Source organism: Oncorhynchus kisutch, linkage group LG21 (genome assembly GCF_002021735.2).
Source record: "Oncorhynchus kisutch isolate 150728-3 linkage group LG21, Okis_V2, whole genome shotgun sequence".
Taxonomy (NCBI): domain Eukaryota; kingdom Metazoa; phylum Chordata; class Actinopteri; order Salmoniformes; family Salmonidae; genus Oncorhynchus; species Oncorhynchus kisutch.
Genome location: NC_034194.2, coordinates 8,833,252 through 8,860,278, shown reverse-complemented (window position 1 = coordinate 8,860,278; position 27,027 = coordinate 8,833,252). Strand labels below are relative to the sequence as shown.

The following is a 27,027-nucleotide window of genomic DNA, read 5'->3' as shown; positions in this document are numbered from 1 at the left end:
AGAGGGCAATAGTCAAGTGTTATTTCTTCAGCTGGGGGAAGATAAGGGGGATGAGTCTTTCCTGTGCCAGTGGGCCCAGCGATAGGAGAAGGGGAACCGGGCTTGGCCACACATGATAAGCCCATCCATGCCATTCTGTGGGCCTTATCATGCATACCAGCATGCCTCGATAGTTAGTCCTATGCCAAAGGAGTTTTTAATATGACATCAGCGTCAGCATGTCTGCCTGCATTTTAAACTGTGTTGGTGTGTGTCAATTACGGGGGATATGTATTTAAAACATTCTATTAATTTGCTTGATTTCCAGAAGACCCCTTAATGTCAACTAAACCTAATTGATTTGAGGTAATAATTTGAACACCATTTGGTCATGTGTTCTGAGGGGTAAGTGTGGCTGCAATAGTATAGGAACAGCCACATAGTGTGCATTGAACTCACATGGGCTTCCCTGGCACTGACATGGAATCTGGGATGAGGAAAGTGGAAAACCTGATGGGATCTGCTTTCCAAGTTTCTAGGGGTTTCTCAAGATTCTCGGCAAGCGGGTAGAGTGGGCAAGATGAGGATATGCAGAGATGATGCCTCTCCCTTGAGCTTGCTTGTTAGACATTTTTAGAAGGAGAGAGAGAGAGAGAGAGAGAGAGAGAGAGAGATAGAAAGGAGGTGCATGTGATATGTGTGTGAGATATACAGTTGAAGATTACAAACACTTCGGTTGGAGTCATTAAAACTAATTTTTCAAAACTCCACAAATGTCTTGTTAACAAACTATAGTTTTAGCAAGTCAGTTAGGACATCTACTTTGCATAACACAAGTAATTTTTCCAACAAATGTTTACAGACAGATTGTTTAATTTATAATTCAGTGTATCACAATTCCAGTGGGTCAGAAGTTTACATACACTAAGTTGACTGTGCCTTCAAAACTTTTGGAAAATTCCACAAAATTCTGTCATGGCTTGAGAAGCTTCTGATATGCTAAAAAAATCTGCCAAGACCTCAGAGAAATAATTGTAGACCTCTACAAGTCTGGTTCATCCTCAGGAGCAATTTCCAAATGCCTGAAGGTACCACGTTCATCTGTACAAACAATAGTACGCAAGTATAAACATCATGGGACCACGCAGCCATCGTACTGCTCAGGAAGGAGACGCGTTCTGTCTCCTAGAGATACACGTACTTTGATGCGAAAAATGCAAATCAATTCCAGAACAACAGCAAAGGAGTCTTGTGAAGATGCTGGATGAAGCAGGTACAAAAGTATCTATATCCACAGTAAAACAAGTCTTATATTGACATAACCTGAAAGGCCGCTCATCAAGGAAGAAGCCACTGCTCCAAAACCGCCATAAAAAAAGCCAGACTACGGTTTGCAATTGCACATGGGGACAAAGATCGTACTTTTTGGAGAAATGTCCTCTGGTCTGATGAAACAAAAATAAAAATCCCAACCGTGAAGCACGGGGCTAGCAGCATCATGTTGTGGGGGTGCTTTGCTGCAGGAGGGACACTTCAGAAAATAGATGGCATCATGAGGAAAGAAAAGTATGTGGATATATTGAAGCAACATATCAAGACATCAGTCAGGAAGTTAAAGCTTGGTTGCAAATGGGTCTTCCAAATGGACAATGACCCCAAGCATACTTCCAAAGTTGTGGCAAAATGGCTTAAGGACAACAAAGTCAAGGTATTGGAGTGGCCATCACAAAGCCCTGACCTCAATCCTATAGGAAATTTGTGGGCAGAACTGAAAAAGCATGTGCGAGCAAGGAGGCCTACAAACCTGATTCAGTTACACCAGCTCTGTCAGGAGGAATGGGCCAAAATTCACCCAACTTATTGTGGGAAGGTTGTGGAAGGCTACCCGAAACGTTTGACTGAAGTTAAACAATTTAAATGCAATGCTTCCAAATACTAATTGAGTGTATGTAAACTACTGACCCATTGGGAATGTGATAAAAGAAGTAAAAGCTGAAATAAATCATTCACTCTACTATTATTCTGACATTTCACATTCTTAAAATACAGTGGTGATCCTAACTGACCTAAAACAGGGAATTTTTACTAGGATTAAATGTCAGGAATTGTGAAAAACTGAGTTTAAATGTGTTTGGCTAAGGTGTATGTAAACTTCCAACTTCAACTGTAGATACATCTTAGACAGTGGTGGGAAATATCTGACCAGACTGTCTGTCTGACCAGACGGTGGACAGGCCTTTCATTTAGTCTACGTTGTTATCACAACACATCATAGTCTTACTACGACAGCAAGACAGGAAGCTAAACTAAACACAGGAGACTGTAGGGGGAAAAAGACTGTCGGCATAATCTTTTTGAAACTGTATTTCGTGTATTTTTGTGTGAAAATTGGACTAATCCGCTGGCACTAAAGTTTGAAATGTGTCACAAATCATGAAAATGTTCTCAGTAAGATTGATCAGGTTGCTCAGATTTGCTCAGGTCATTCAGGTTCATGTCACATCTGACTCATTAGTGGTGGTCACATAACAGGAAGATCCTAGAAAACAGTTAGCATGCAGGATGCCAAAGGCGGGTTTGACTTTGATCCAATTGATCGGGCCTAACTTCAAATAAAGTGCAAAAATAAAGTTATAATTCGGTAGTTGTTTACTCTTGCACATGATCCAAATCACAATCAGAGTAGATCCCTTTACAAACACTCATTCCATAGGTTTTCATTCCATAATGGAGCCCCAGTCAGTTTGCAACGGAAGCATAAAGTGGGGCCAGTGCCACTTGCTTCCTTTCATTCATAGGTCTGAGATTGCATAAAAAAAACTGCTAACAGATACCCTTTCTGGGCTCTCAAGCTCTCATCGCACGTCGAGGTATCCATCAGGCCTCACGCAAACTAGGCCCCTCAAATAACAGTCACTTGCCAATGTCCTACACCTTATGTCAGGGAGTGGTATATCACTCTGAACGATAGAGGAAGGAGAGGTGGAAACACGGGGAGCACTTTCTCCAATCTGGAGGGGTGGGGGATCACAGACAGTGGTGTCCTATGTCACCACTACGTTTCCCTACATTGTCATGTCTGGGGTACCTCAAACCCTTTGGCCTGTACAGTATATCTGGGCACCCTGTTTCATTGTGTTTGACCTGCGCTTCCCAAGAGTGGAAGTGGGAGCCATTCTTTGGCCATTGTTCTCTGAGAGAGATTGATGGATATGAGCTCAACCTTCAGCCCCAAGATGGAAGAAATAGGAGGAGGAGGAATGTTCAGCAACGAGAGTTCTGGATTTCACCTAAGATTTCAGTTAATATTGATGTTAAGGGTCTAAAAGTCACCAGGGGCTCACGTAAAAACAATGTTTCCATTTCCCTACGAGAGAGACCCTTTAAAAAGACTGCCCATACCCAATCATGCCCCTTGACAATGTGCACATTAGACAAACAGATAATGTTCCAAATCCTACAACAGAGGAAATTGTATAAGAGGGAGTGAATCTAAACACGATGCTTTGCCAGGCGTTCCCCCCTATCCCTGAGTGTAATCAAGTGAAGCAACAATTAGCATCTCTCGCAGAGTGAACATTCTTGGCTTCACCAGAATTTCAAGAATGCATTGGCAGTGTTGGGACGAGACAACCTGTTTAAAATGTTAACTGGTATGTATGTATGTCACTCTGATGAACAAGTCACGTGTCAACACATTGTCAAGTTCTTTATCTTTATGATCAGAATAATTTCATTGCCTTCATTACTCAACCATACATTAAAAGCCTAGACCCTCTCGTGTTGTTGTCGGAGACCTGTTTCTCTACTTACATGTGAGGAATAGGCCTATTGATGGCTCAAGTGTAAAGGCACATTTCTCGACAACATTAGTTTCTCATGCAAACACAGCATTCAGATTCTGCGAGTGAGTGCAAATTGTTATGTCCACAAAAACATCTGGAAAGTGCATGAAGGGGTAAATTCGTAAACATGTCAGGCCCGATATGTGGACACATGAGAGATGCCTAATGTCATTCCAGATATCGCATGAGAGCATGTAATTTTCTCTCGCTGCAGCGCTATGACCCCCCCCCCCCCGCAATAATGAATAAGCCCCACTGAGTCTTTACATCGTCTTATCTGAGGCTCTCTGGGTAATCTGACACAGTCGCTCACCAGGCCTGACAGTCATATGGAAAAAATTAGGGGGGGGGGTCAGCATTCCTTTTTTCATACCTATAAATCTGTTTGCCATTACACTGTTTCTTTCTGGCCCAGGAACTAAATCCATACACTTCACTCAGGAATGGCTTGGTCAAGCACAGGTCAATCACTCATGCTGTCGTATCTCGGTGGCATGGCAAGCACTGCATTCTGGGAACCGTGGTCTTTGATGTGAGAGAGCGTATGCAGGGTGGGCCCCTCTATGGAAGAGCATACGATCAGCTCAAGGATTATCACACTCTGGACATCAGAGCAGAAATTGATAGCATGGTCCCAGATATGGTTGTGCTGTCTTGCCAACTCCTGACAATGACCATTGGAGTTGGCAAGACAACACAGACAGATCTCTATAAATTGATTCACACTGTGGTAGACAATAAACATGTATTTAAACGTTTACTCTATCATTTCCAGAATAGATTTGAAACTACATAACACTTTGAGTTTTGCATTGTGGGAAAATGATTCCACTCCTCCCTGCATCATAGTCTACTGAACTTTGTAAACATGTTTTTTTGGGGGGGGATAACATTACATTGTCATAATTGATGGTTCTGTCACCAGATATACATTATGGTATGTGGAAGGTCTTCCCATTGTTTTTCAGTAAAGCTACCTGACATTTTCTCATAGCAAACCTAGGCTAACTGCCATTTAATTCTCATTAGCAACCTTCGCATGCAGTAAGAATAACCACTTAATTTACTGAAATATTTTGTCTGAATTTGAGGTTTGTATTGAATGGCAACAGTAATGTATTACCTCTGGCTCCTCCTTGTCCTCCAGACAGTTTTTAACAAATCCTATTCAACTGCTGATGAAAACCAATACAATGCATACAAAATACAATATTCATATAATTTCTACTGTAATTACGTTTCATTAGATGAGGGTATATGTGTTGGTATAATAATGAGACAACAACACTTCCCAACTTTCTCTTGACTTTGAGTTGGACATTTCCATTAATTTCCATTGTTCAGACTGATGCAAAGATTTTTCTCAGCAGCTTAGTATGCAAGGCTAGAGCCATTTTGACAGTCCTGAGATTTCGGTGAGAAGATTTGAAGCAAAGCAGAGAGCATTATGGGCCTCCATCCTTATCCAAGAGATCACAGAGGGCCCATATGTATACTGTACATCCGAGTGCTGCCTTATTTAGCAATTAGCATACCGCCTAATCACTTACATCTGGAAAAACATTTAAACAAATGATTTATGTCTGACAATCTATAAAAAATGGTATGTTTTCCGCAATTTCTGCATTCAGCAGGGAATTAACCTACTTTATTCACAGGCCAACCCAAACTCCAAAGTGTAAGACAACATTGTTGTACTGTACATACTTTCGTTGGAGGTTTAACACGGCCCATTAATTATGACATTGACACAAACATTTTCTCCCTTAAATATGGTGATTACCATACTGCTCCACTACCGACATGCTACTCGAACAAATCTCTCTACATCCTGTGCATTAAAAGCCCACTCCCCATGTCGTTCAAGTCAGGATGTTTTTTTCCCTTGTTGTTTTTTTCTCTCCCTGGCTTTCCGATTTCTATGGGAATTCCTGGGTTGCGGCCCAATCGTTTATAGTTTTTATTAAGATGTGCCGATAAGGCAGCAAGGCCGCAGATTGATTGCTGCATGGAGCCGCATGAGGAAAGGGTGGAGTGAAGAACCCTCAATTAGGCCTCATTTAAAGAAGCCTGCATTAGTTAAAGCAACTAGAACATCGCTGCAGGGAGGCTTCTGTTTAAGAGGCGTCTCGGCATCAGGATCCACAACAGAGGAAGCTGTTGTGAAAGCCACTATGGTCTTTGATCCAAGAATAATTTCCCACTGGGCACAGAAGTTAATTCAACGTCTATTCCACACGGGTTCAACGTCATTTCAACAACTTTTATTCAACCAGTGTGTGCCCAGTGGGATTAAATTTGTTTCTGTTTGATGGAGTGAATGTTTTATCTCACAGTCAAATATTAGAATAAAGAGCAAGCAACATTTAACGAGGTGGATGTATAAGAGATCATTCTTAGCTGAAATAAAAAGTGATAAAGCAAGGATGAACATCAACTCAAACACACACTACCCACTGGGCACAAACTGGTTGAATCGACATTGTTTCCAAGTCATTTCAACCAAGTAAAGTATATGTGATGACATTAAATCAAGGTGGAAAACTGATTTGGATTTCTAAAAAGTAATCAACATAGGGGATTTTTTTTTTTTTTTTTTACCCAACTTTTAACCTAAATCCAATGACATGGTAACATGAACATGGTCATCTTGGATTTCAAATTGGATTTATGTTAGTTGACACCTCAGCCAAATGTAAATCATAACTATACGTTAAACTGACGTCTGTGCTGAGTAGGTAGTCTTAGAATGTGCTACGCAAAGAGCTGAAAACAAATATTGTAGTTTACTACTGTTCAAGTGCACACTTCAAAGTAACAAGAAGAATGGGATCCCAAGAATATTGCTTAACTGAAACAGTTGTTTAAGAGGAATGGTTCAAAATTCCTCCTGACCGTTGTGCAGGTCTGATCCGCAACTACAGAAAACATTTGTTTGAGGTTATTGCTGCCAAAGGAGGGTCATCCTGTTATTAAATCCAAGGGTTCACATACTTTTTCCAGCCTGCACTTTGAATGTTTACACAGTGTGTTCAATAAAGACATGAAACATTATAATTGTTTGTGTGTTATTAATTTAAGCAGACTGTGTTTGTCTATAGTTGTTATCAAGATAAAGATCAGATCAAATGTTTATGACCAATTTATGCAGAAATCCAGGTAATTCTAAAGGGTTCACACACTATTTCTTCCCACTGTGTATATATAGATATAGACTACATGTATAATATATACAGTATATATTTCCTTAATAATTTTATTTGTATTTTTTACTGCCTCCTTGGTCCCACCATGTGCCTGGGCCCAGGGGCTTCAGTTAAGCCCCTGCATTCATCTGGCCCTGGATATACTGGTACTGTATTACCATGTAAGAACTGCCATTGCTGGAATATTGTCTTGGGATAATGGTTTAATATTGTACGTGACTTGGGTCAGATGTGCTCAAATTCCCTCCAGCTGCCTGGGGTATTCTTGCCGACGAAGTGCTGTGGAGTCACATTCTATTGTGCACTATATCAAATCAAATCAAATCAAATTTATTTATATAGCCCTTCGTACATCAGCTGATATCTCAAAGTGCTGTACAGAAACCCAGCCTAAAACCCCAAACAGCAAGCAATGCAGGTGGAGAAGCACGGTGGCTAGGAAAAACTCCCTAGAAAGGCCAATACCTAGGAAGAAACCTAGAGAGGAACCAGGCTATGTGGGGTGGCCAGTCCTCTTCTGGCTGTGCCGGGTGGAGATTATAACAGAACATGGTCAAGATGTTCAATGTTCATAAATGACCAGCATGGTCGAATAATAATAAGGCAGAACAGTTGAAACTAGAGCAGCAGCACAGTCAGGTGGAAGTTGAAACTGGAGCAGCAGCATGGCCAGGTAGACTGGGGACAGCAAGGAGTCATCATGTCAGGTAGTCCTGGGGCATGGTCCTAGGGCTCAGGTCAGTTGAAACTGGAACAGCAGCATGGCCAGGTGGACTGGGGACAGCAAGGAGTCATCATGTCAGGTAGTCCTGGGGCATGGTCCTAGGGCTCAGGTCCTCCGAGAGAGAGAAAGAAAGAGAGAAGGAGAGAATTAGAGAACGCACACTTAGATTCACACAGGACACCGAATAGGACAGGAGAAGTACTCCAGATATAACAAACTGACCCCAGCCCCCCGACACATAAACTACTGCAGCATAAATACTGGAGGCTGAGACAGGAGGGGTCAGGAGACACTGTGGCCCCATCCGAGGACACCCCCGGACAGGGCCAAACACTATAGGATGTTATATAGTAGCAAATTGCATGTATACCTCACTTACAGTGCCTTGCGAAAGTATTCGGCCCCCTTGAACTTTGCGACCTTTTGCCACATTTCAGGCTTCAAACATAAAGATATAAAACTGTATTTTTTTGTGAAGAATCAACAACAAGTGGGACACAATCATGAAGTGGAACGACATTTATTGGATATTTCAAACTTTTTTAACAAATCAAAAACTGAAAAATTGGGCGTGCAAAATTATTCAGCCCTACTTCAGTGCAGCAAACTCATCTCTGAATGATCCAATGTTGACCTAAATGACTAATGATGATAAATGCAATCCACCTGTGTGTAATCAAGTCTCCGTATAAATGCACCTGCACTGTGATAGTCTCAGAGGTCCGTTAAAAGCGCAGAGAGCATCATGAAGAACAAGGAACACACCAGGCAGATCCGAGATACTGTTGTGAAGAAGTTTAAAGCCGGATTTGGATACAAAAAGATTTCCCAAGCTTTAAACATCCCAAGGAGCACTGTGCAAGCGATAATATTGAAATGGAAGGAGTATCAGACCACTGCAAATCTACCAAGACCTGGCCGTCCCTCTAAACTTTCAGCTCATACAAGGAGAAGACTGATCAGAGATGCAGCCAAGAGGCCCATGATCACTCTGGATGAACTGCAGAGATCTACAGCTGAGGTGGGAGACTCTGTCCATAGGACAACAATCAGTCGTATATTGCACAAATCTGGCCTTTATGGAAGAGTGGCAAGAAGAAAGCCATTTCTTAAAGATATCCATAAAAAGTGTTGTTTAAAGTTTGCCACAGGCCACCTGGGAGACACACCAAACATGTGGAAGAAGGAGCTCTGGTCAGATGAAACCAAAATTGAACTTTTTGGCAATAATGCAAAACGTTATGTTTGGCGTAAAAGCAACACAGCTCATCACCCTGACCACACCGTCCCCACTGTCAAACATGGTGGTGGCAGCATCATGGTTTGGGCCTGCTTTTCTTCAGCAGGGACAGGGAAGATGGTTAAAATTGATGGGAAGATGGATGGAGCCAAATACAGGACCATTCTGGAAGAAAACCTGATGGAGTCTGCAAAAGACCTGAGACTGGGAAGGAGATTTGTCTTCCAACAAGACAATGATCAAAAACATAAAGCAAAATCTACAATGGAATGGTTCAAAAATAAACATATCCAGGTGTTAGAATGGCCAAGTCAAAGTCCAGACCTGAATCCAATCGAGAATCTTGTGGAAAGAACTGAAAACTGCTGTTCACAAATGCTCTCCATCCAACCTCACTTAGCTCGAGCTGTTTTGCAAGGAGGAATGGGAAAAGAATTCAGTCTCTCGATGAGCAAAACTGATAGAGACATACCCCAAGTGACTTACAGCTGTAATCGCAGCAAAAGGTGGCGCTACAAAGTATTAACTTAAGGGGCTGAATAATTTTGCACGCCCAATTTTTCAGTTTTTGATTTGTTAAAAAAGTTTGAAATATCCAATAAATGTCGTTCCACTTCATGATTGTGTCCCACTTGTTGTTGATTCTTCACAAAAAAATACAGTTTTATATCTTTATGTTTGAAGCCTGAAATGTGGCAAAAGGTCGCAAAGTTCAAGGGGGCCGAATACTTTCGCAAGGCACTGTAAATAGCGTGTATGTCCGCTGCTATATAAACAAGATGCTGGCTTTCGATTGTTCTTGATTACCAACATCAAACATGATGATTGCCCCTTCTGCATAGGCCTTCCTCCTAGACCCATATCAGGTTTTCTACTGCTCCGCTCCAGCCTGGGCCACAGGAAACTAGGGCTGGCGTCACCTTTAACGGGGGTGGGGTCTTGTGTGTGCGTGGACAGTGAGTGGAGGGCAGGGGGAATCTTTACGCTCCGAGGCACGCCAGTATGTCCTCCGCATCACTTCCGCAGTGCACGCCACTCTCTTGTTCCATCACAGGCATTCTGAGGAAAGCGTGCTGGGCCCGGGATATTACTATCCTCCACAGGTTATGCGGGACTCCTTGTAGTCTTTCTAGGAAAAAACATGGCCCCTCAAACAATGCAAGGAATTTTCTGGGGTTTAGGAGTTCATTGAAGAGGCAAGATGATAATGATATAACCTATCATGATATAACCTATCAAATGATATAACCTATTTTCCCCTCGAAATACCACACATTTATACCTGTATGCTTTACAATCACTCTTTTGAACAAAATGTACGTACTCCATGCGTCTGGAGTACAGCCTTCACCACTATCAAACTATGGACAGCATCCCAAAATCATACATTATACAGCACGTCATTGCAAAGTGGCCTAATTTCTACAGAAGGAAACCAAGTGAAACAGAAAGGCATCGACATACCTTCAAGCCCACATATAAGCCTACCATACACGTTCATTTTCGGGCGTAGTCATATAGTTGTAGTCCTTGGTCATATCTCAGCTGAAAGGGTTTAGCACTGGTCCTGTTGATGGTAAGGTAACTCTGTGAAGCATCATCAGCATGCTGAGCGTGCAAGAGAAGGCCTGGTTTGTGATGGATAGACTTGGGGTTGCTCTCAGGGACTGGGTCGAAGCCGTTCCCCTTATAGACCTGCTTCAGATACAGTGCAGAGCAGAGCTCAAAGTGATATATTTGTCATATGCCGAGGAGATGTCATATGCCTATGGCCTCTCAATACTCACACTGCATAAATGTATGTATGGCCATAAGAGACATTGCAAGAGGTAACTAATTGGTAGCAAAATAATCTTGAACCTACATGTCTCTCTCCCTCCATCTCTAATAGGTACAAAGGGATAAGGGTGAAAAATTAACCCAGGTCATTGTAAATGTTAACTTAACATGGTTAAGTATATCGTTGATAATGTGGAACGTCAAGCATATATTCCGTTTTAAATGTCCATCCTCTGAAGTTTCTAAATCATAAAACCCTTTCTATCTGTCCATTGTCTTCTCAGCCCTATGGCAGCAGCAATATGGGCCATCTTCATGACATGCTCCTTCTTCTTTCACACTTCTTTCACACTGGTAGCCCCAGCCACTAGGCTTTAACTCCAACATGAAGCTACATAAGACTATTATTTAAAAATGTGCAGTGTGCTTGTTAAGGGGGCTGCACAGTTCTCCACTCCACTCTTCAGTCAAATGCTAATAACAGTTATATCCACAGTATGGTACATGTATATAGTGGTAATAGTATTGGGAGTAATTGTAAGAGTCTTTAGGTCATGTAGTAATTCTATGGTGCTAGAGTCAACAATTATATGAGAAGCAGCAGAAGTAGTAGACATGTTCTTAATTCAACGACAATATAAAAGTAGCACCAGTAGTCGTAATATTTTGCTGATGCACAACATAGACCCCTGCAGCTCCACTCCAATGCTAATCTAGATTAGCCTTTTTTGCAATTTCTCTACAGGACTCCAGACGAATGTTTTCCCCTGGTGGCATGGTGCCACTAACTTTTTTAGTTGGTGGTACCAGCCCATGATTCGGTGGCACCCAAAAATGTTATATATGCAGCACCACACAATATAATACATTTGAGTCATCATCTTATGAAGACATTATAAAGTAATTCACAATGCTTTCTTACGAAGTGTATTATAATACTGAGGTGGTATTCAATAGATACGTTGTTACAGCTAACATGTCTAAACAGGAATGCATGATTCAACATATTTTTATATGCAACTGTGCTATCTAACCTCCAAACAAGCTTCAATGCCATACAACACTCCTTCCGTGGCCTCCAACTGCTCTTAAACGCTAGTAAAACCAAATGCATGCTTTTCAACCGGTCGCTGCCTGCACCCGCATGCCCGACTAGCATCACCACCCTGGATGGTTCCGACCTAGAATATGTGGACGTCTATAAGTACCTAGGTGTCTGGCTAGACTGCAAACTCTCCTTCCAGACTCATATCAAACATCTCCAATCGAAAATCAAATCAAGAGTCGGCTTTCTATTCCGCAACAAAGCCTCCTTCACTCAAGCCGCCAAGCTTACCCTAGTAAAACTGACTATCCTACCGATCCTCGACTTCGGCGATGTCATCTACAAAATGGCTTCCAACACTCTACTCAGCAAACTGGATGCAGTCTATCACAGTGCCATCCGTTTTGTCACTAAAGCACCTTATACCACCCACCACTGCGACTTGTATGCTCTAGTCGGCTGGCCCTCGCTACATATTCGTCGCCAGACCCACTGGCTCCAGGTCATCTACAAGTCTATGCTAGGTAAAGCTCCGCCTTATCTCAGCTCACTGGTCACGATGGCAACACCCATCCGTAGCACGCGCTCCAGCAGGTGTATCTCACTGATCATCCCTAAAGCCAACACCTCATTTGGCCGCCTTTCGTTCCAGTACTCTGCTGCCTGTGACTGGAACGAATTGCAAAAATCGCTGAAGTTGGAGACTTTTAATCTCCCTCACCAACTTCAAACATCAGCTATCTGAGCAGCTAACCGATCGCTGCAGCTGTACATAGTCTATTGGTAAATAGCCCACCCTTTTCACCTACCTCATCCCCATACTGTTTTTATTTATTTACTTTTCTGCTCTTCTGCACACCAATATCTCTACCTGTACATGACCATCTGATCTTTTATCACTCCAGTGTTAATCTGCAAAATTGTAATTATTTGCCTACCTCCTCATGCCTTTTGCACACATTGTATATAGACCCCCCCTTTGTTTTCTACTGTGTTATTGACTTGTTAATTGTTTACTCCATGTGTAACTCTTTGTTGTATGCTCACACTGCTATGCTTTATCTTGGCCAGGTCGCAGTTGCAAATGAGAACTTGTTCTCAACTAGCCTACCTGGTTAAATAAAGGTGAAATAAATTAAAAAAAAAAAAAAAGCTAATCCAGTGATTGTCATGATTTGGGGTTGACAATGAGGCTATTTTTGAATTTTACTGTCAAAATAGGGCTCCAGGTGTGTTTTTTTATACACATTAATTTGCTTTCATCTTTAATTGCAGTAATATTATATACAGTGTACAGTGCCTTGCGAAAGTATTCATCCCCCTTGGCGTTTTCCTATTTTGTTGCATTACAACCTGTAATTTAAATAGATTTGTATTTGGACATACACAAAATAGTCCAAATTGGTGAAGTTAAATGAAAAAAATAACTTGTTTCAAAAAATTTAAAGAAAATACTAAACGGAAAAGTGGTGCGTGCATATGTACTATGCAATACTTATTTTCCACCATCATTTGCAAATAAATTCATTAAAAATCCTACAATGTGATTTTCTGGATTTTATTTTCTCATTTTGTCTGTCATAGTTGAAGTGTACCTATGATATAAATTACAGACCTCTCTCATCTTTTTAAGTGGGAGAACTTGCACAATTGGTGGCTGACTAAATACTTTTTTGCCCCACTGTATACACCTGTTCTGAAAGGCCCCAGAGTCTGCAACACCACTAAGCAAGCGGCACCACCAAGCAAGCGGCACCATGAAGACCAAGGAGCTCTCCAAACAGGTCAGCTACAAAGTTGTGGAGAAGTAAAGATCAGGATTGTGTTATAAAAAAATATCCAAAACTTTCAACATCCCACGGAGCATCATTAAATCCATTATTCAAAAATGGAAAGAATATGGCTCCACAACAAACCTGCCAAGAGAGGGTCGCCCACCAAAATGCACCGACCAGGCAAGGAGGGTATTAATCAGAGAGGCAACAAAGAGACCAAAGATAACCCTGAAGGAGCTGCGAAGCTCCACAGCGGAGATTGGAGTACCTGTCCATAGGACCACTTTAAGCAGTACACTCCACAGAGCTGGGATTTACGGAGTGGCCAGAAAAAAAGCCATTGCTTAAAGAAAAAAATAAGCAAACAAGTTTGGTTTTCGCCAATAGGCATGTGGGAGACTCCTCAAACATATGGAAGAAGGTACTCTGGTCAGATGACCCTAAAATTGAGCTTTTTGGCCATCAAGGAAAACGCTATGTCTGGCGCAAACCCAACACCTCTCATCACCCCGAGAACACCAACCCCACAATGAAGCATGGTAGTGGCAGCATAATGCTGTAGGGATGTTTTTCACCAACAGGGACTGGGAAACTGGTCAGAATTGAAGGAATGATGGATGGTGCTAAATACATGGAAATTCTTGAGGGAAACCTGTTTCACTCTTCCAGAGATTTTAGACTGGGACCGAGGTTCACCTTCCAGCAGGACAATGACCCTAAGCATACGGCTAAAGCAACACTCGAGTGGTTTAAGGGGAAACATTTAATGTCTTGGAATGGCCTAGTCAAAGCCCAGACCTCAATCCAATTGAGAATCTGTGGTATGACTTAAAGATTGCTGTACACCAGCGGAACCCATCCAACTTGAAGGAGCTGGAGCAGTTTTGCTTTGAAGAATGGGTAACAATCCCAGTGGCTAGACGAGCCAAGTGTATAGAGACATACCCCAAGAGACATGCAGCTATAATTGTTGCAAAAGGTGGCTCTAAAAAGTATTGACTTTGGGGGGTGAATAGTTATGCACGCTCAAGTTTTCAGTTTTTTTGTCTTATTTCTTTGTTTGTTTCACAATAAATATTTTGCATCTTCAAAGTGGTAGGCATGTTGTGTAAATCAAATGATACAAACCCCCAAAAATCTATTTTAATTACAGATTGTAAAGGCAACAAAATAGGAAAAATGCCAAGGGGGGGTGAATACTTTCGCAAGCCACTGTATGCCTAGTTCAATTGGTGCTAATTCATCACCTGAGGAAGTGGAAACTCAAAACACATTAGCTAGATTGCTAACTCTAAATATAACACTTACTGCTAGTAGCCATGTATTAATCTAACGGCAAATGTAATGTCCTAAAAAAAACATTGGTCCCGCCCTGTTCACGTCCCTCGCCAATGCTTACATCACCCAATGGTCCCCTGCCCACTTTGCTCATCTTCCATTTGAGTTGAATGGCTTTCCATAGTTTTATCGCCCACCTTCAGTTAAGATGCACTCTGAGAGGCTAGCTCATTACAGAAGTCGGCCCCAGCGAAACAGGCAGGCACAGTGCCAGGGCAGACACTTTTATTACAGGAATAATGAGGATGTTGAACAAATTCACGGTTTTATCGGCCCAACAAATAGGACGTTTTGTTTGAGGTGACCAGGTATAATTGTGCAGCTTGCACCAGTGCGACCAATTAAATGTTTAACTCTGTCTGGAGCCCTGCCTTATGTCATTAGTCTCCCAACACACCACTAGAGTCTATAGAATCTCCACTAGCTAAAGCACAATGCTCTGCGGAGTAGGGTGGGGTGTGCAACTTGTGAATCACTCCTCCTGTCCATTCTCACTCCACCAAACATGGGGTTCATGAATCACACAGGATTACTCAAAAACAGACATAGGGGTTATGCTCTCCGGGAGGAGCTAAAGAAACAATGTCAGGCAGAGGTTTCTGTGGGAAGGAGTGTGGAATGTAGACCGTTATAGGCGAGAGCACCATAACCTCCCGCCCTCCTAAAGAAGGCATCGGTGGGATGCGTCACACTGCCTTGAGTAAAGAGGGGCAAGATGGCCTGGTCTTTTTCCATCACTGCAACGGGATCTCTTGTTTGTACTAAGGGCCTCGGGCACCACCACGCAACGCTCAGCACACGAATCCCCCAGAAAACAAACACATGGACTCACTTTGTGTGCAATAATTGTGTTTTACGTTCCCCAGTTTCTGTGTTGTAGTTGGTATAATCGACTCCACGATTAATTGGAGAGCTGACCCCGCCCCCTCGTCAGGACGCAGCTGTCTCCAATTTCCAATGCCTTCTGAAGCTATAAAAGCCAATGTTCTGTTGATCAGGGGAGAGATTGATTGTGATATAGATCATTGCTGAGAGAGGAGGTTGATGGCTGAGGGGTATAGCATGTTGGTCGTTGGTATGTACCATGTTAGTTGTTGTTGGTAGCAGCTTTGGTATGTTCTGTTTGTTGCTTTGTCAGAGCTTCTTTAATGGCCTGAGTTAGTTTTTTCTCTGTTTTTTTGTGAAGTGGATTGTTTAATATTCTGTTTAATTTGTTCCCAGGGGGGAAGGGGAAGGCACCTAGGGAGTGCTTAGGCAAGAGGCCCACAGGCATACATATACCCGTAGTATATTCACTGTCTAGGCACACTAGGGAAGACCTGGGCGGACCACCCCCTGTATTTTGGTTAGTGCACCAGGTGGTGCTAAATTAGGTAAGTAGTGGTTAGGTTTGGTTCCGACCAGCCCCTTTTCCCCATATTACCGTTCCTAGTAAGCGGTAAATCTCAGCCTTTTGTCATCCTTTGTCATCCTTACTCACACCTAAGGTCCATACCTCTTTCAGTTCACGTTGAGTTGTAGCAGGGTGTTGCGTTCCCTCTTCATAGAGGTGTGTTTAACATGATTTTTTTGCATGACTAAATCTCTGTACCCCACACATACCTGTAATGTCCCTCAGTCCGCAATGCTAACCTAAATGACAGGGTGAAAGGAAGGAAGCCTGTACAGAATAAAACGGTCAATAACATAAAACACTAAAGTAAAACTGCTAAAAAATACATGTTGAGCCAAGAAATGTACCTTATGTTCTGAATACAAAGCCTTATGGAGCAATTCCAACACATCGCTATGCACCACTCTTCATATTTTTAAGCATTGTGGTGCCTGCATCATGTTATGGGTATGCTTGTCATTGGCAAGGACTAGGATTCTTTTTTGGGATAAAAAGAAACGGAATTAAGCTACGCACCGGCAAAATACTAGAGGAAAACCTGGTTCAGTCTGCTTTCCAACAGACACTGGGAGACGAATTCACCTTTCAGCAGGACAATTACCGGAAACACATGGCCAAATATACATTGGAGTTGCTTCCAGTTAATGTACCTGACTGGCCTAGTTCTCTTAAATCAGTGGCAAGATGTAAATGGCTGTCTAGCAACTCCAACTCTTGACAGTTTGATGAATTTGTGCAAATATTGTAAAATCCAGGTGTGCGAAGCCCTTAGACTTACCCAGAAAGACTCTCAGCTGTAATCCCTGCCAAAGGTGAGTCTAACATGTTGACTCAGGGGTGTGAATACTTATGTAAATTAGATATTTCAGAATGTTTTCCATGCATTTGCAAAAATGTCTAAAAATATGTTTTCACTTTGTCATTATGCGGTATTGTGTGTAGATGGGTGAGAAAATAAATGCATTTAATAAATTCTTGAATTCAGGCTGTAATGCAATAAGTCAAGGGGTATCAATAATTTCTGAAGGCACTGTTGGTAGTAAATAGTCGGTAGTAAACAAACACATTGGAATCTGTAGATTTCTGTTTAAAGCCATAGATTTTGGAACTGTAAAACTTACAAAGATCCCAGGTTAACCTCTTTTACTGAAAGCACATCACAGCTGTAAAGGTATGTCTGTCATGACCCTGAAGACGATAGTCATTAGGCTAATCCTCCATCATCCATCTTTCTTTGATCAATTAGCCCGATCATCTCCCCTCAAACCACCTCACATTTTCACTTTCACTCTCCTAGGCCAAGCGATCTCTCCTAGAGAGATATACCGTACTGAGTAAACTAGGTATATCAACTAAATGTTAGGCTTCAATGTGAAAATTGTCTGTGCATTGTAACTTGCGTAATGTCACGGCATGTGGGGCTCTAATGATGCGCCTTTCGGGCTAATGACTTATTTATTTTCCACAAATCTGCGTTTTTACGGTGGCTTGTCAGTGAAGACATAAATGACTTAATGGCTTTCCTGGAATGTGTTCATAGAGTTCACAGAGAGGCTAGATTCAGATAAAAATGTTTGCTTGTTTTTTGTGGCCTTTTTCTCCCAACCAAAGCAATAGACATCGGCTAAGCTATTTCCATAATAGATAGTACATACTACAGAGGTTTTTAAAAACGACTCTTATCGTGTGTACTACTACTATTTAGTGGAGTCAGTGTTCATGGCAATACAATACACTTAGCAGGGTTGGGTAGTAGTGGATTACATGTAACAGGGAGCACGTAACCAGAACATAAGTATTTAGTATTTTATTAGGATCCCCATTAGCTCCAACCAGAAATTAAATATTGCATCATACAAAAACATAAACATTTACATTGATACATTACATTAGATGCTTACGATACTACATTAGATTCTAAGAATAATGAGTGTGGTTTTACTGTCCTTCTGGGATCCTCACAAGGATAGTAAAACAAGGAACATTTGAACAAGTGGGGACATTTCACCTGTCCCCACAAGGAAAAATGCTATTTTAGGCTTAGGGGTTAAGTTTAGAATAAGGGTTAGGTTCAGGGAAAATAGGATTTTGAATGGGAATCAATTGTTTGGTCGCCACAAGGATAGTAGAACATGCGTGTGTGTTTTTGTGCTCGTCTCGTCACAGTCCGCGTTGTGCCGTGAGGGGTTGTTTCAATCAGATTTTATTGCTAGCTTGATTGTTATCTGAGGTGGGAGAGTTCCATGTAGTCATGGCTCTATACAGTACTGTTAGTTTCTTAGCCTCTGATCTGGACTTGGGGACTGAAGAGACCCCTGGTAGCATGTCTTGTGGGATATGTGTAACACCTGACGACTAGAGTTACCTAAAATTGCTCAACTACGCCAGTTCCTGTTACATGAGGGGGGGATCTCTCAACCAGTACATAAGACACACGGGTTTGTGACAGGCCACCTTTGAGTTGGGTCATGAGCAATACAAATGGACCAGACAACACTTTATAAAAATAAAAAAAATGATTAAAGATATTTTTCAGTTAGAGGTTAAAACCAACTGGCAATCTTTCTTCAAGCCAGTATCACGCTACTCAGAAAAATAAATACCTAGGACAGTGATGGGCAACTCCAGACTCCGGGGACCTGATTGGTAACACAATTTTTCCCTGGCCGCAGCTAACACAGGGCAAACTATGTCAAGGACAGATGCCACTTCGAGCTAACTTATTGTCGGGCGCTTCATGAAATGGGTTTCCATGGCCGAGCAGCCGTGCACAAACATAAGATCAAAATGCTCAATGTCAAGCATCGGCTGGAGTGGTGTAAAGCTCACCGCTCCACAGCTCAGACCTTTGTAGTTTGGACAGACAACTTGCATCTTGTACACCAGCGCCAAGGACGTGCTCCTCGCATTGCCCTAACAGAGGTGCTCGATCCTGAACACAGGTGCACCACAGGTTATAAGGTAGGCAGAGGGCACAAACTGCAATGAGAGAGAGTAGATTAGAGGATGCTCCAATAACAGAGTAGGGTGGTTAAAAAGTTCAGACAATTAAGAATGATGGAGGCCACTGTGTTCTTTGGGACCTTCAATGCTGCAGAAATGTTTTAGTACCATTTCCCAGATTTGTGCCTCGACACAATCCTGTCTGAGCTCTATGGACAATTGCGTTCGACCTCATGGCTTGGTCTTTGCTCTGACATGCACTGTCAACTGTGGGACCTCATATATAGACCGGTGTGTTCGCCTTTCCAAATCATGTCAAATCAATTGAATTTACAACAGGTAGACTCCAATCAATTTGTAGAAACATCAAGGATGATCAATGGAAACCGGATGCACCTGAGCTCAATTTCAAGTGTTATAGCAAAGGGTCTGAATAGTATCTAAAAGTATCTAAAAAGCTGTTTCGCTTCGTCATTATGGGGTGTTGTGTGTAGATAATTTTTTTGTTTTGAAATACATTTTAAAATAAGGCTGTTTAAAAAAATAAAAAATAAAAATTACCTTTATTTAACCAGGCAAGTCAGTTAAGAACAAATTCTTATTTTCAATGACGGCCTAGGAACAGTGGGTTAACTACCTGCACAGGGGCAGAATGACAGATTTGTACCTTGTCAGCTCAGGGGGTTTGAACTCGCAACCTTCCGGTTACTAGTCCAATGCTCTAACCACTAGGCTATCCTGCTGCCCCCAGGCAGGGTAGCCTGTAACGTAACAAAATCTGTAAAAAGGGAAGGGCTCAAAATACTTTCCCGAATGCACTGTAATACAGTTGTAATGGTCTTCTTTATTAGGCTTTTGGAATTCTCCCATGTCTTTGTGGTTGAGTCTGTTCTTGAAATCTAACACACACTGTACAGATGAAGGGGCATTATTTCCCCCAGAGTGAATCCATGTAAATTGTGGTTTGTTAAGCCAAATTGACAGAGTATTTTATGTATATCAATGACAAAAAAACACTATTCAATCTATTTCACTCCCACTTTGTAACGGCAACAAAATGTGTGTGGGGGGGATTAATTAAAAAAATCAAAGGGGGGTGAACACATGATAACTGTAGACCTACACTCACTATCTGTCAGGCACAGCGTATGGTCAGAAAGAAGGAACAAAATTATTTAGGCTATAATTTCAAATATTTCAAGGCTATACCCTACAAAGAAATACATTGTGTGAGCCTAACACACTATCAATCAAATGTATTTGTAAAGCTCTTCTTACATCAGCTGATGTCACAAAGTGCTGTACAGAAACCCAGCCTAACACCCCAAACAGCAAGCAATGCAGGTGTAGAAGCATGGTGGCTAGGAAAAACTCCCTAGAAAGGCCATAACCTAGGAAGAAACCTAGAGAGGAACCAGGCTATGAGTGGTGTCCAGTCCTCTTCTGGCTGTGCCGGGTGGAGATTATAACAGAACATGGCCAAGATGTCTCAGCCTCCAGTATTTATGCTGCAGTAGTTTATGTGTCGGGGGGCTGGGGTCAGTTTGTTATATCTGGAGTACTTCTCCTGTCCTATTCGGTGTCCTGTGTGAATCTAAGTGTGCGTTCTCTAATTCTCTCCTTCTCTCTTTCTCTCTCTCGGAGGACCTGAGCCCTAGGACCATGCCCCAGGACTACCTGACATGATGACTCCTTGCTGTCCCCAGTCCACCTGACCATGCTGCTGTTCCAGTTTCAACTGACCTGAGCCCTAGGACCATGCCCCAGGACTACCTGACATGATGACTCCTTGCTGTCCCCAGTCCACCTGGCCATGCTGCTGCTCCAGTTTCAACTTCCACCTGACTGTGCTGCTGCTCCAGTTTCAACTGTTCTGCCTTATTATTATTCGACCATGCTGGTCATTTATGAACATTTGAACATCTTGGCCATGTTCTGTTATAATCTCCACCCGGCACAGCCAGAAGAGGACTGGCCACCCCACATAGCCTGGTTCCTCTCTAGGTTTCTTCCTAGGTATTGGCCTTTCTAGGGAGTTTTTCCTAGCCACCGTGCTTCTACACCTGCATTGCTTGCTGTTTGGGGTTTTAGGCTGGGTTTCTGTACAGCACTTTGAGATATCAGCTGATGTACGAAGGGCTATATAAATAAATTTGATTTGAAGATAAAATATATGTCAGTTGGCTTCAGAGTATCTCTACCGCTCCTGTCTCTAGAGGGTTGAGAACAGCAAGTCTGGGACAGGTAAAACGTCTAGTGAACAGGTCAGGGTTCCATAGCCGCAGCAGAACAGTTGAAACTGGAGCAGCAGCACGGCCAGGTGGACTGGGAACAGCAAGGAGTCATCTGACCAGGTAGTCCAAGAACAATGAATTGAACTTAAGAGAACAGATTGTTTATGCTTTTATGTTTTGATGCAATGACACTGTAGCTAGCTACCCACCTCCTTCCTTTCTGTTAGCATGTGCACATAGTACACGTCATGCTTTCAGGATACATGTCTTTTCAGATTCCACAATGATTATTTGTGGACACTACATCACCGCACTCCCTCTTGCGCTAGGTCCACCTCATCTTTGTAAGGTGCCTTGATTTTTCACCTGAGTGTTTTATCAGTTTCTTTATGAAAATATTTTGCGAACTCCATGACAGTAGATACAACAAGGGGCTATAGCAGCACATAAGTAGCCTTCAAATGCATGCTGGGCCAGGCATGCCCTGAGCTCCTGAAGTGAAGTGAGGCTACTGGAACTACTCAAATTGGGCACGCTCCGCTCCTCACTCCACTCCAGCTCTGCTCATATACTCTGGTCAAGATAGACAAGAGAGAATGTCAATACATTTCAATCAAAAATCTGTAATAGACCTGGGTGTACAAAACATTAGGAAGACCTTCCTAATATTGAGCTGCATCCCCTTATGCCCTTAGAACAGCCTCAATTCGTTCGGGCATAGATTCTACAAGATGTCGAAAGTGTTCCACAGGGATGTTGGTCTATGTTGACTCCCACAGTTGTGCTAAATTGGCTGGATGTCCTTTGGGTGGTGACCATTCTCCAAACATGCAAACTGTTACGTGGGAAAAAGCCAGCAGCCTTGACACACTCAAACCAGTGCGCCTGGCACCTACTAATATACCCCGTTCGAAAGCACTTAAAGCTGCAATATGCAGAAATCGCTCTGCCATTTCCTGGTTTCTAAAATGTTAATCCTTCACCTAATTTCAGTTTGTGACAAAACAAGCATGTATAGTGTTCCATAACCACAAATTGCATTTTCAGCAGTTTGAAGCTGGTGTACAAAACTGAAAGTAAAAGATGCTAAAACTTAGGAACGGGAGCATAGAAAAAATGACAGATCTATAACTCACATTATGTGAATTTGGTTGGTTGTCCAAAAAGTTACATATTGCAGCTATAAATATTTTGTCTGAACACATACACAATCCATGTCCCAAGGCATTTTTTTTTATAATAATACTTCCTTAACTGGTCTCCTCCCATTCATCTACACACTGACTGAACTAAATAACAGATGTCATAGGTTTCATCTGGTCAGTCTGTCATGGAAAGAGTAGGTGTTCTTAATGTTTTATACAACGGGTGGGTCTAATCCTGAATGCTGATTGGTTAAAACCACATTCCAGCTGGGGTCTATTTAAGCAATAAAGCCAGAGGGGGTGTGGTATATAGCCAATATATCACTGCTTAGGGCTGCTTTTAGGCACAACGCGTTGCTGGATACAACCCTTAGCGTGGCATATTGGCAATATACCACAAACACCCGAGGTGCCCTATTGCTAATATAAACTGGTTACCAATGTAATTAGAGCAGTAAAAATAAATGTTTTGTCATACCCATGGTATACGGTCTGATGTACCATGGCTTTCAGCCAATCAGCATTCAGGGCTCAAACCACCCAGTCTATAATCCACAATGTATACCGGTTGACTGCGCATCCATTGTTACATCAGCTCAGCCAAGCAATTTATAAACTTTGATCACCACAATAAAAAGCATCTAGACATTATCTAATTTCTTTTAGACTAGCATTTAGTTTTCAACAGCGGAGATTTGCATAAACCTTGCTGTCTGACATTTGCAACATTGTTTCAATATTTAAATTATCCTGCTGTCCCATAGTAATGAACGTGTCATGAGTCTGGACGAGCCAGGCAGGCAGGTTTTTTCAGCCAGTCGAAATCATGATTCAGCTGGCATCATTTTTATGGATATGTACAAAAAAAAGTACATTGAAAAAAGTCAAATGAAATGCAGCTAATTTGCAGTCTTTCCAGCTTGAGTTTGAATTGATTGCCTAACTCTATTGTTATTCCTCTACAACAGTGGCCTGACAAGTGAGCACATTTTCTATGCCATGCTAAATTAATCCTCATTAGCTTATAGTTATGGATGTATCCAAAAAAATGGTACTTGAAAAAGGCTTAAACAAATGCAAATGCAGCTACTTTGCTGTTATTCTGGCTGCACTTTTCGACGTGACCGTAAGTTAGCTGTAGTTGGCTAGCCGTAGTTGGCTAACATTTAGAACGACTGGGTTACGTCCGTGGGATACAGAACAGAAAGACTGAAGAACTGGGTCGCGTCTCTAGCAACCCTAGATGTGTCGGGACTATATCTTGTGGTGATACCTGTGATAATGCCCTCAGCCGGTGTTCGGAGGATATTTTTATTTTAAATATATTTTACCTTTATTTAACTAGGCAAGTCAGTTAAGAACAAATTCTTATTTTCAATGACGGCCAAGGAACAGTGGGTTAACTGCCTGTTCAGGGGCAGAACGACAGATTTGTACCTTGTCAGCTTGGGGGTTTGAACTTCCGGTTACTAGTCCAACGCTCTAACCACTAGGCTACCCTGCCGCCCCAATATATAACATACATGCCAATATATCCTCCAAACAACGGCTTCTCAGGCATAAATCACTTAATTGTACACTCAGTGCATCTTATATATTGGAAAAAGTATTGTTTTTGTGATCTAGTAATGTCGAAAATTCCTTGTCTGATCATTTTATTCTCATCCATAGTAAACATTTTTTGTTACATTACTTGATTTAGGCTAGATGTAATGATAATATAGATGTTGATATATGATGTTTAAAATATAGGTTTTGTGTTGATGCTAAAGCACTGCCTGGCCTACAGAACAGCCCACTTTATGTTGAAGAGTCCTCCACATCATCCACCCAGGTGGCACATGTAGAACAACAAGGAGACCCAAAGCAAACAGGAAGTTAAACATGGACATGGAAGCTTTCAGAACAGTCTTCAGTGTGTTGGACATTAAACTATATACACCCCTCAGCTCCCGCTGACACGTGGATTTACCACACATGCAGATTTCAGATAAACGAAAGATTGTGCCACATCTAGGAATACACCATTCCCTCGTCATCACCACCACATGTCCTCGAAATGTTTGTGGAAAAGACTGTGATAACACATAGAATATGTCTCCAGAGGGTGGTGCAGTCTGCCCAACATCACTGGGGGCAAACTACCTGCCCTCCAGGACACATACAGCACCCAATGACACAAGAAGGTCAAAAAGATCAAGGACAACAACTACCCGAGCCACTGATCATCCAGAAGGTGAGGTCAGTACAGGTGCATGGGACCGAGAGATTGAAAAACATATTCTATCCCAAGGCCATCAGACTGTTAAATTCTGTTAAATAGCCATCACTAGCACATTAGAGGCTGCTGCCCTATATACACACACAGACTTGGAATCACTGGCCACTTTAATAATGCAACACTGGTCACTTTAAGAATGTTGACATATTTTGCATTACTCATCTCACATGTACAGTGGGGCAAAAAAGTATTTAGTCAGCCACCAAAGTTCTCCCACTTAAAAAGAGAGGCCTGTAATTGTCATCATAGGTACACTTCAACTATGACAGACAAAATGAGAAAAAAAATCCAGAAAATCACATTGTAGGATTTTTAATGAATTTATTTGCAAATTATGGTGGAAAATAAGTATTGGAATGGAAGTTTTTATGCACTTCTCTCTATTCTGACCTTGAACTGAATGGCACGCAATTCACTCGCTATTCTTTTTGGGTGGATATCTAATAAATGAAGGTGTGTCTACAGATATGCCATATATTCCTTAATTCCACCATCTTTACTTGCGAAGAAACCATGAATAAGGTCTAGCGACCCTATGGTTCCAAGTGGAAAAAGCATGTACTTTATTTTTTCCCGATAGAAATTACACCATTCTCCATGCACTGTAATTTACAACTTGATAAGAGCTAGGTAAAGGAGTAATCCGTGTGGATAAGGGAATTGTAAATATAAATCAGACTTAGATCTGTTTTACCTTATAAATCGCTGGAGATGAACGTGAAACCAGTCATATGGCAGCAAACTGAAGCATATCCACATTCCCCACGGTAAAGTTTATGAAATGCTGTGCTATTATGCAGAATTTATATTGTACGTCATTTAAACTTGCAATCTTGTATGTCTTAATTATATGTAACCCTGGATTTCTGTCTCCTACTTTGTTAAATATTAGCCACTATCAGTATCGACTGTCAGAAAGCCTAATAACCACAGATATTCAACTGACAATTTAATATTAGTTCTCTTCAGTTGGTATAGGCTACATTATCATTCCATGTAATCCCATTGTTTTGTATACCTTCATTTGCTTCCTCTGTAGATGCCATCACAGATGTGTGGTTGTTGCTGAGGATCATTAGTAACGCTTGATAATATAGAAAGACTCATTTTCACAATGCATCAAACCACCGTTTTTCCTTTTGTGCGCAAAGGCTCTTCCAAACCTTTTTATGATTCAAAAATACTTTCCTAAACCAAAATAAATCTGCAAGATCAGACCGATTGGTGCTGAAACAGCAACAAATATGCATATATTTAGATAGGGATCAATGAAAGAAAGCTAATATTCTGAACCCATTTTCCTCAATATATTCTAGTCTGTAGACAAAAAAATCTAACAAAAAAGTGCACCGTATTTAATTAAAGGGATGGATTGAGATACATGTACTGAAACCCATATTGAATGAAAACTACGCAAGAAAATCTGTTGGCCAGCAAGTTGGAGGGTTTTCAGCGGTGAATAAAATGTATTCAGAGCGACCAAGGTAGCTACACCTACAGAGCACGTTATGTGATAATAAGGTAAGCCTGAATACCAAATACTGAGAAGTGCATAGGAAAGGTGCGTAGGAAAGCAATACATTCCTAAGTAGGATATGGCCCCCAAGAGAATCACTCAACCAAGTCACCCAACAGCTATACTTTAAGCTTATGTTCTATGCCATTTTATGAGCATAGTGATTGGCTGACAATACTAAATGTACAATGTATAGAGGAAGAACCACACCATTTAAAACACATTAATGACTCAATTTGGTTTTCCTTGAATTCATTGAAACTTCTTAAAAATAATTCAAACAAGTTCACCTTGTACAATATTGACCTCTCTGGGCCAATGAACAACATTGCACCTCTGTGCCTTTTTAACATAATCTGGGATATTTACTGCTGTCCAACGGTATTTTCAATGAATACCTATGTTTTCTTTGAGAACTTAACTTTTAAAATGTGTCCTGAGCTTAGTATCACATCATACCCCAAAGGTTGTATCATGATATCATTTGAGTCTTGGTAAACAAACATTGTACTGCCTCCAACTATGTTAAAATATCAGGTTGATCTTATGGACTGTCAGTTGCGAAGGGTTACATTCCTCCATCC

The 27,027-nt window shown here is 41.6% G+C and overlaps 1 pseudogene; it reads right to left on the bottom strand.

Annotated features, from left to right (window-relative positions):
* Positions 1-4,287: 4,287 nt before the first annotated feature.
* The window catches only part of LOC109866168 (nuclear receptor-binding protein-like), a 54,448-nt pseudogene continuing 31,708 nt past the window's right edge, over positions 4,288-27,027 (bottom strand).